Source organism: Argopecten irradians, chromosome 13, assembly GCF_041381155.1.
Source record: "Argopecten irradians isolate NY chromosome 13, Ai_NY, whole genome shotgun sequence".
NCBI classification, from domain to species: Eukaryota; Metazoa; Mollusca; class Bivalvia; order Pectinida; family Pectinidae; genus Argopecten; species Argopecten irradians.
In genome coordinates this window covers 26,207,033-26,218,296 of record NC_091146.1, presented here as the reverse complement: position 1 = coordinate 26,218,296, position 11,264 = coordinate 26,207,033, and the positions used below count along the sequence as shown (strand labels likewise).

General features: G+C 36.4%; 1 pseudogene; it reads left to right on the top strand.

The window, feature by feature from the left end:
- The first annotated feature begins 1,030 nt into the window (after positions 1 to 1,030).
- LOC138305763 (uncharacterized) lies at positions 1,031 to 9,911 on the top strand (annotated as a pseudogene).
- Positions 9,912 to 11,264: the final 1,353 nt, after the last annotated feature.

Sequence of the window (11,264 nt, the reverse complement as noted above, 5' to 3'; positions counted from 1 at the left end):
TCTGTAATCTTAAAAGGAAGTCTATGCAGGACTCAGTTTTGAGGTCACCTGAGATAAAGTCTCCAGTGACCTAATCTAATTTTCATGGCCAAAGGTCAATCAAAATTGTGAATTATTTGGTCCCCTAGGGACCTGAGGGTTGGGGCCAAAAGGTGTCAATTAGGATAAAACTTCAACAATCTTCTTTTATAAATTCCGGAAATAGTGGAATCAAATAATCTTCATAGATGGAATCACGTGGGGAAGGGGTCATGTTTACTACAGTTTATTTAGGTAAAACACATCTTTGAGCATTATTTGGTCATTTGTAATAGAAAATGAATCAGAATTATCAGTATGAAGTGGTCATTGAATCATATTAACATATTTTCCATAACTGACCCCCAGTGGCCTGAGGGGTGGGGCTAAAATGGGTCAAATAGGATAGGCTTAAACTTCAAAAACCTTCATCTAAAATTCTGGAAATGTTAGAATCAAATACTCTTCATAGATGGAAAGGTCTTAAGGTCCTTTACAATAATTATGAACTATATGTATATGAACCTGGGGTCTCATGTTGTCCCCACGGAAGGGGTCAAGTTTACTATAGTTTTTATAGGGAAAACACATTTTTGAACATTATTTGGTCATTTGTAATAGAAAATGAGTCAAATGTTGTCAGAATTATCAGTATGATATGGCAATGTGAATCCTATTAAACAATTTTTCCATGACTGACCCCAAGGGGCCTGAGGAGTGGGTCCAATGGGTTTCTTTTGATTCATAAATGCTTTTTAAAGATTTGAACCGACTTTGCAATATTCTTTCAGTATCAGCACTCAGGTGACCATCAAGGCCTCTTTGGCCTCTTGTTTTCTTCTGAACTGCGTCCAATTTTACTATGAGATATAAGTCCATGGTTTCTTTTGATTCATAAATGCTTTTTAAAGATTTGAACCGACTTTGCAATATTCTTTCTGTATCAGCACTCAGGTGACCATCAAGGCCTCTTTGGCCTCTTGTTTTCTTCTGAACTGCGTCCAATTTTACTATGAGATATAAGTCCATGAGTGGATATTACGTCAGTGATAGTAACCCCTGGAGTATTGAGGATGTAGCCAAAAATGATTTCTGCAAGCCTGTGATTGGTTGGTTTGTTTCTTCTGAAGTGGTTCCAATGTTACTATGAGATAGTCCAAGAGTGGATATTATGTCAGTGATAGTAACCCATGGAGTATTGAGGATGTAACTTAAAAGGATTTTTTCATTTTTTATTACATTTCTGTATTGGTGTTTTTATAGACAATCAATTAATTGTATCTTTCAGGTTAACTGCCAGTATATATTATACAATGAACTACCAAGGTTGTTTAAATAAATAACCTTGACCTTTATTCAAGGTCACAGGGGTCAAATAGACTAAAATCCTTAAATGACTTCAAGCTCTGGTATATTTTTAGGTCATCTGACCCGAAGGGTCAGGAAGATCTATCGTAATCATGCATTGTCCGTCATCGTGCGCCGTCCGCAGTCTGCAGTGCGAAACCTTTTCTTTCAAACGAAAGGCCCACGGTACTGATATTTGGCCTGTAGCATGCTGGGATGAAGGGCTACCAAGTTTGTTCAAATAAATGACCTTGACCTTCATTCAAGGTCACAGTGGTCAAAAAGGCTAAAATATTAAAACAAATTCTTATCAAGAACCAAATGGCCCAGGGTACTCATATTGGGTCTGCGGCATGCTAGGATAAAGGGCTGCCAAGTTTGTTCAAATAAATGACATTGACCTTCATTCAAGGTCACAGGGGTCAAATAGGCTAAAAGATTTTAAACAACTTCTTGTGAATAACTAAGAGGCCTAGAGACCTGATATTGGGTCTGTGGTAATGCTAGAATGAATGGCTACCAAATTTGTTCAAATGACTGACCTTGACTAATGACCTTGACTTTCAGTCAAGGTCACAGGGGTCAAATAGGCTGAATTATTTAAACGACTTCATGTGAATAAGTAAATAGCCTAGAGACCTGATATTGGGCCTGTGACATGCACAGATGAATGGCTACCAACTTTATTCAAATGAAGGACAATGACCTTCATTCAAGGTCACAGGGGTCAAATAAGGTAAAATCTTTTAAACGACCTGTTGTGAACAACTAAGAGGCCTAGAAATCTGATATTGGGTCTGTGGCATGCTAGAATGAATGGCTACCAAGTTTGTTCAAATGAAGGACCTTGACCTTCACTCCAGGTCACAGGGGTCAAAAAGGCTAAATCTTTAAACGACTTCTTCTCAAGAACCAAAAGGCCCAGGGTACTCATATTGGGTCTGCGGCATGCTTGGATGAAGGGCTACCAAGTTTGTTCAAATAAATTATCTTGACCTTCATTCAGGTCAAATAGGCTAAAATCTTTTAAACGACGTGTGAATAACTTAAAGGCATATAGAGACCTGATATTGAGCCTGTAACATGAATGACTACCTTGAGACTGGATATTGGATTTGCAGCATGGTGGGGATCAAGGGACCTTCATTCATGGTCTAATTCATTAAATATATCAGGACCTGGACTTCTTCTAATTTTTTTTGGATTGCCTTAACTGTGTGCCACTACTTTATTCTTTGAGGTGTTGTATTGTGCCAATAGTTAGATGACCGTTAAGGCCCATCGGTCTCTTGTTCATAACCTAATGGAATTGGTCCCATTTAAGAGAAACAACAAGAGTTATCTTCCCTTTCTCTTCTCTTCATTTCATCCGCGACACTCCTTCAGGTGTCGCCCAACTAGTAATTGTATACTGAACAAAGTCTCACTATGTTTTATTTCTTTGCTTGTTCCCTTTCCCCTGGTAGAGACACCACAGTCAATAAAAGTGGTAGTTTCTGTTCCTGCTAAGCTCTAAATATAAAGTGGAGTTGTACAGCTGGTTCGCCCGTTGTAAGTATAATGTGATCGGGTGGTGCGACATGTGTAACTGATATAACACTATAAAAAGGGCAAGATTTCCACTATACAAGAAGACACAACATGAATATACCGAAATCACATACTACACACCACATACATGGGAGGCCGTCCATACATGACCCTGGTTATTAATGAAATTAACAAAACAAACAAACAACTGTTGCACAAATGTTAACTCACTTTGTACGTACCCCGCATGATACGAATTTATTCGAATGGGCCCTAGAAATTTCAACGAAAATAATTGTTTTTGGTGCCTAACGAATAAAGAAACATCTGCCTTAAACTCGCAAAACAAGCATATCAAACATGCCATTAATCTATTAAACCAAAACAAACTTAAACGGCCAGTGTTATAAAATTTTGAGCTTTAAATTAAGTCATCGGACTTATCCAGACGATGACGATTGGAATCGTGCGAAAACGATGGTCAATCGTCGTTCTATTCACCATTTTTTCTAGAAATTTTGCCAAGTGATCAGCTCACGCATTTTTTGTTTTTATTTTGTTTTTATGCTACTTATAAATCTTTCTGATTCCCCTTTAGGATCACAATAGCTACAATGTATATAGGACATGTTAGCACCCACCTACTGTTGGGGGGGCCGCGGTGGCCGAGTGGTTAAGATGTCCCGACATATTACCACAATCCCTCCACCTCTGGGTTGCGGGTTCGAATCCCATGTGGAGCAGTTTGCCAGGTATCGACCGCTAATCGGTGGTTTTTCTCCGGGTACTCCGGCTTTCCTCCACCGCCAAACCTGGCACGTCCTTACATGACCCTGGCTGTTAATAGGACGTAAAAATAAACAAACCAAACCAAAACCTACTGTTGGAATCAATAATGTGCATGCTAATCTTTTTTTCACACAGCACGTTACAACTTCTCAGTGAAAGAAAATTGTTTAATGTTGATCATTTATATCTTGATTAGAACAAATCCGTCAGAAACAAGAATACTACGCTGAAGGAATAAAGAAGACTGTTGAGAAACCTTGTAATATAACTATTACTGTGGTGGGACATAAAGGAGTCGGCAAATCATGTTTAGTAAAACAACTTAAAAAAGAAAGCATTACACAAGGGGGACCAGGCCCAACGGATACAGCTGATTTTTACGTGAACTATATCGCCTACAACCCCGACACAGGGTTCAGAAAAAACACTTGACAAACATGGAGAAATGGAAACTGGTCGTCATCGACTGCGGCATATCATCCATCGATATCAAAAAGGGGAAGTGACGCTAAAATCAGTTCAGTTAATCATTAACATGCCAGACACTCATAATACAAAGCTAAATGCTGGCGATGGAGAACATACGAATGAACCGGATCAAGGCCAGAAAGAAGAAGAGGCTCATTCAAGCTCGGAAGCGTCCTCGTCAAAAGCCAAAAGGAAAAGTAAGATGACTATGTATATGCTTTAAACTAACTCAACGATATAGAAGTAAATATATGGACACCATATGTTACTGATACAGTAAAGTATGTTTATAACGACAACGGCGCTTACAACGAATACATGGTTATATCGTTGTAATTTTCGTTCTCCTCCAATACTACTGTAGTCTATTTGCTGTATAACAAATACTGCTTGTAACTTGTAACAAAAGTGAATTCGTTGGTATGTAGAGGTTCAATATAACAGAACTGTACTGTAATATAATTGAAGCAAAACCGAAGAGCCATTTTACACAATCTTGCATGATCGGATAGCAACTTAATAATATGTAAGAAAAAGCAATACTATACTTATAAAAACCATTCTATTATTCTAATTTGTATATTAGTAAACATTTTAAACTGGATAACAAAGCATGTTCTATTTCCATGCAGGTATCAAAGAGAGGCTACGGATGTTTTTCTCACAGTTCAGAAAGAAAAGAAAACGTTTGTACAATTTATTTGCAAAAAATCTCTAGATCTAATCACACGTGCGTTAAATCCATGTATAGCAAAACTCGCTTATTCCCAACGCTAAAGGAACAAAAACGCAATTCAGTATACAGAAAATTCGTTATGTAGCAAGAGTGAATGGAAAGAGACATTGCCTCCATTTAATTACAGTTAGGTTTATGTCCCTAACAGTTTTTGGAGAGGGCATTTCTTCAATCTTTGCTCACCAATTTTACTCATATACAATTTTGCATAAAAAATCGATACTCATCACTTCCAACTTTGTCAAATACAATTTTCTCTACTGTACGTATTTTCATTTTCTTTCACACAAAATCGGAAATAAGTATGGTTTTTATCTATATATTGCAGTTTTTTGTTTGAAAATAAAGCTTGTTTGTTTGCCTTTCATAACAAACATACACGCGGACTACGAACTACCAATACCTACTTTTACATATACCAGGTAAAAGCCGTAGACTTGATTTAAAGAAAACTAAACTAATTTCTTTTTATTTTAGCTAAGGACCCTCCGAAATTACAAGTTAACCAGGAACAAAGTAAGTAGCATCGTTCTTTGTGCCTTTGGAACAATGTATAGAGTATATATCATAAAAATGCGTTTTATACATCAATAATATTGTTCAAGACGTCATTTTGAAATCAGCTATGGCTGCATACTATAAACCGTTGTGTTCCAGTTGAAACTACAGAAGTAGAAAAAAAAAGAAAAACGTAAACGTTTCCTGGGAACAGGAGGCCGTTATAGGGGAGATAAGGAACAAAAACGTAATTCAGTATACAGAAAACTCGTTATATATCAAGAGTGAATGGAAATAGACATTGCCTCCATTTAATTACGTGTTATGTTTTAGGTTTATGTCCCTAACAGTTTTCGGCGAGGGCATTTCTTCAATCTTTGCTCACCACTTTTACTCATATAAAATTTTGCATAAAAAATCGATACTCATCACTTCCAACTTTGTCAAATATAATTTCCTCCCTTTTACATATTTTCATTCTCTTTGAAACAACATCGAAGATGATTATGGTTTTTATCTATATATTGCAGTTTTTGTTTGAAAATAAAGCTTGTTTGTTTGCCTTTCATAACAAATGTATGCATGTAAACATACACGGGGACTACGAACTACCAATACCTACTTTTACATATACCAGGTAAAAGCCGTAGACTTGATTTAAAGAAAACTAAACTAATTTCTTTTTATTTTAGCTGATGACCCTCCGAAATTACAAGTTAACCAGGAACAAAGTAAGTGGCATCGTTCATTGTGCCTTTGGAACAATGTATAGAGTATATATCATAAAAATGCGTTTTATACATCAATAATATTGTTCAAAAGGTCATTTTGAAATCACCTATGGTTGCATACTATAAACCGTTGTGTTCTAGTTGAAACTACAGAAGTAGAAAAAATGAAAGACGTAATCGTTTCCCAGGAACAGAAGGGCGTTATAGAGGAGATTATGCACACAGAGATCTCAGAGAATGTTGAAAGCGTGAAAGGCTTTATAACAATATACGACTTTGGCGGTGAAGAAGTCTTCTACAACACGCATCATAGTTACTTGTCAAGTAACATGGTGTTTGTCGTCGTGTTCGACGTACAGATGTGTACAGATCCAGAAAGATCGGCAGCAGGATACGGTAACTATATCAATGGATTGTTAACGATGGTTCAACTTAATTCATATCTAGTTGTTATGCAATTATTAAAATACTTTGCATTTTCAATATTGAGCGTCGGCTTTCTTTTGAAATATCTGTATAAAATGTATAGCACCTCTTTATCAATGTTGACAGAAATAACGGAGCAGTGGCTCAAGAACATTGCTACCTATGCTATTGACGACTCTGCAGTCGATGCCAGAACTCCACCAGTGATCCTCGTCGGGTCCCACCTCGACCAAGTGTCGTCTGATGTAAGAAAATGGATTATACGTGCTCAATCAGTAGAATAGAGTGTGTTTATGTTTTCTGACCCGAAGGGTCATCGTGCTTCGGCCGTCGTCGTCTATCGTCAATAGTTTGTTCACATTTACATGTTCTCTTGTTCCAACAGATTTATCTGAAACTTGTTTGAAATGATTCTGACATGGTTCAGATCAAGTGATGCTTTTTCAGATCGTTTTAAAGTCTAAAACGGCTGCTATCTTGAAAAAACGTTTTCAAATTTTCGAGTTTTACCGATGTGATTTAGGTGAAACTCCACAGAAATCAGTAATCATGGGCAATTAAGGTATGGATAATTATTCTGTGACAAACGTGAACATGCGCAGTTCAAGCTTAATTATGCAAAGAGTTCCACCTTCACAATTAATGTCTACAATGAAACATAAGCGATTCATAAAACCACATACAAGTGTAATACTACCTGAATATGTGATGATGACATATTCTGTTTCAATATTGGATAAATTATGATAAGACATGACATCATAAGATAACATAAAGCATCCGCAATCCACTTTTAAAATATGCACTAATATTGATTCATCCTGCTGTTATGTTACAATATGAAATATATCATTCCCCGATATACTGTAATCAAAATATATAAACCTGATAAATACATTTCAGCTTTGGAATTGTCATAATTCAAACTTATCTTTGCTGATTTTTGTATTATTTTCATATACAAATTATAATATTCGTTTTTAAGTTATGACATATGGATAAAAACAACGAAAAACAGGTAAAGAGTTGGTTTATTGAACTTAACATATATTCTGATGGTAGAAAGAAGAGCAGGAAGGAACATTTGCTCATGTTCTTCAAACTCTCTACGACAATCCAACTCTGCAAGGAATCATGATGAATCACGTCCAAGATGCGTTCCCTATCGATAACCTAAACGATTCTACGATCAACCAAGATATCTACGAAGTAATATGGCAGAAGGTACTGGATATATCCCATCTTCAATCACGGTGGAAGAAGCCTGTTCCTGCGAGGTGGACAGCTCTCCAACATGAGCTGGTACGTCTAAAGCATCAAGGAGTGATTGTTTTAACACATGGGGAACTGCTTGACGTAAACAGGAATTTGCCTGTGCCGCTTAAAGAAGACGAAATCAAAGATTTCCTCGAGTAAGTATTCTGTAATGTGAATTTAAGCTATTTTTGGCAAAAAACGCGACAATTATTTCCTTAGTTAAAACAATTTGGTTACACTTAAATTTGTGTGGTTATCGGTTGCTTTAGACAAAATCAAAATAATGTTCATGATTGTCTGTACTGTTCTTTTTTATTATCTTTTTAATATCTATTATATAATCAGAAACCTGAAGCTAAACGGATCGTTCCATTGCTATAACGTCCATGGGGATAGCCCGTTTGTCATCCTCCAAGCCCAATGGACTATAGATGCTTTTAAGAAGGTGATAACGGATCCGAAATTCACCACCAACCTCTCTAAAGTATTGAAACCACAGTGGGCACAGTATGAGAAGTCTGGTATCCTTCCTGTCACATTACTGATGGAACTTTGGAATGAAGAAAAGTTTCTGAAAAAAGAACAGATTCTTTGTATCGTTATGGAAACTCTCAACCTTTTGGCGAAGCCACTTTCTGATGATCCAAATGAGGATATTGGTTACTACATAGTACCATGTATGCTGAAAACCGCAGATCCCGAGGTGCTTCAACCCATACTTGGAGATCCCAATATCGTTACCACGGTGACGGTATGTCTCCAATTCAACAATCCATTCATACCGCAAGCTGTATGGGACAAACTCATTGCATCATGCATTCACAGATTTGAACGTCTCAATGAACAAGGACATGATGGCTTAAAGTTTGTTCAACGTGGATTTGTTTGTCTAGCAGTGAACGGACTATGGAACATGGCTATCAACTGTAGAGACCATGCAATGAAGGTCGTTATGTTTACAAATGATGTACAGGTGAACGCCAAGGGAGCCGGGATAAGCCTATTCTGCATTCTAGAGAATCTTTTAAAGCGGATTCTTGATCAAAAATCAGCAGAGTCATCTGAAGTATCAATTGTACCTACACAACGACTACCGATTCACTTCCAATGACAAGATGGTGAAAATAGACGAACTGAAAGGATATGATCGTCTTGAATGCATCGGACCAAATGGCTGTGAATGGATAAAGAGAGATGATATATACGTCTGGTTCGAAGACCCGTCACAAAAGGTGTGTGTACTTTATTTTATCACATATATGTGCCAATGATTGTGAATTTGTAAGTTAAATGACAAATTTGTAATAGTAATAACCACGCGCTATTTATTTTTGTAGGACAACCAGACAGCGAGGTTATCTGAAGGTGAGTCAAATAATCAGAGAACCTTATATTTAAAATTTCTTTCTATACATTTCTGTTTGTAAACAAAAGTGCATTTTCCAAGATCTGTTGTGACTTAAAAAATGTCTACATGAGATTGATATCTAATGATAATTTAGTTGGATTAAAGCTTACACTTAACTTTTGACAAGTTATAATGGAGATCCTAATTTGTTCTCCCTCGAACTAAGAAACAGATACAAAATTGTGAGCATATTTAAAATATATCCGTAAATGTGAATACTACTGATTAACGTATGGAAATATTACCCTGAATCAAACTGTTGTCTTATGAACCAGGATTGTTTTAGAACAACGCGAATTGCCTTACTGTATCAAAATGACATCTTACAAAGTATTAAAAGTATTAAGCATTGTCTGTGAATTTGTTGAAATTCATTACAGAGATGACACACGGATTGCCTGACAGGAAGTTGTCTTGCAAAGAAATTGGTAGGGTTTCCAAATATATCGGCAGTGGGTATCAGACTTTCTTTGTCAGCCTTGGCTGTCCTAGTGAACTACTTCAACAGGAGATGGAAGAACATCGACATCTCGCTTTTAGATCTCGGATCACAAAGGTTTTCCTTCAACTGTCTACTATGAAGGTAGATACCAAGTTCAGGACAGTAGCTGTTGAAATGTTACAAAATGGAATGGACCCAGGAAAGCTCATCGGAATACTTGACTGCAAGGATGATTGTGTCTTTAAAGGTAAAGATGTCTAATGAACAAACAGGCCACTAATTAACTGATAAGGACATGTGGCTCTTAAGGTTTTCACCTTTCATCTCTCTTTGCCCGCCAAAAAAGTCTAAAAATGAAAAAAAAAAAAATATAAATTATCAAAGGAGGGGTATTGCTTTTGGCCGTTTTACGGCCATTCAGTGATCAGCAAAATATTTTGCATTATGATACATTAGGGTCAGCTGCTTATTGTATGCTATTCTGAATATCCGATATTTTCAGCGCTCATGGTAATTTCGGGGGTCAAAAGGTGAAAATTCACATTTGCATTGTTTAAGTCCTAATTAAATAAATATTAGTATAGATATAACCTTTTTATACAGGTTTTGTCTGTAATTATTGGGTTTGTGAAGTTCAGTTAAGAAAACTGATGAAAAATCGAAAAAGTAGGTCACAGTGACCTAGTTTTTTCTATTCTATTTAAGCATTAACAACTTTAAGGTTTTTGCTGAAAAACAGGCTTTTGATTTGTTGATATATAGAAATTGATATTTCAAACTGCATAAGGATTTTGACGTGATCTGCTTAAGATGATGACATCCTAGGGTCACATTGGCTAGGCCACGTGCATAAATTAGGTCAAATTCAATGAATGGTATCATCTGTCCATTGAGCTTATCCTGGTTTTCCATTTTTAAACCATTATTTATAAATTATTCCGACTTGTTTCACGAACTTAATTTCCAGCAACGCCTTCCTTGAGGTAGGATGTAAGAAATATGCCTGCTGCCCCGTTGCATGATTGTGAAAGGAGACTAAATTTGCCATCTTAATTTGACGGTAATTAAGATGAAAATATTTTAATTTTTCAACCATTTCAAAGCTTTAGAGTAATGTTTAGCACTTGATTTGTATTTTGTCATGATCTGCTTTAGATTATTACATCCTTGGGAAAAGAATTCTGGGTCATGTGTATAAATTAGGTCGCATTCAATGAATGTTATTGTCTGTCAAATATGTTCCGGATTTTCCATGTTTAGATATATAGCAAGTTTTTAAGCTATTTAAGTTTGTTGTAAGAGAACAACTTAAGCAACACATTTATTGCAAGTAAGATATTAGGATTTGTGCCTGCTGCCTCATTAAATAATCGGAAAAGGCGACTAAATCTGGGATATCAATTATAGAGGCTACCTAGATCAATATATATTGGATTTCTGTCGCAAATATCACAGAGAAAGTTTCTTTCCCGGGAAAACTTTCCTGTTACTACAAACCATTTAATAATAATAAGATAACACTTTCTTATGCTAAACACTTGATGTTAGATACTAACATTGTTTGCTAAAGCCACTAGATAAAGTTTCCATATCTAGTCGCCTTTTACGATTATG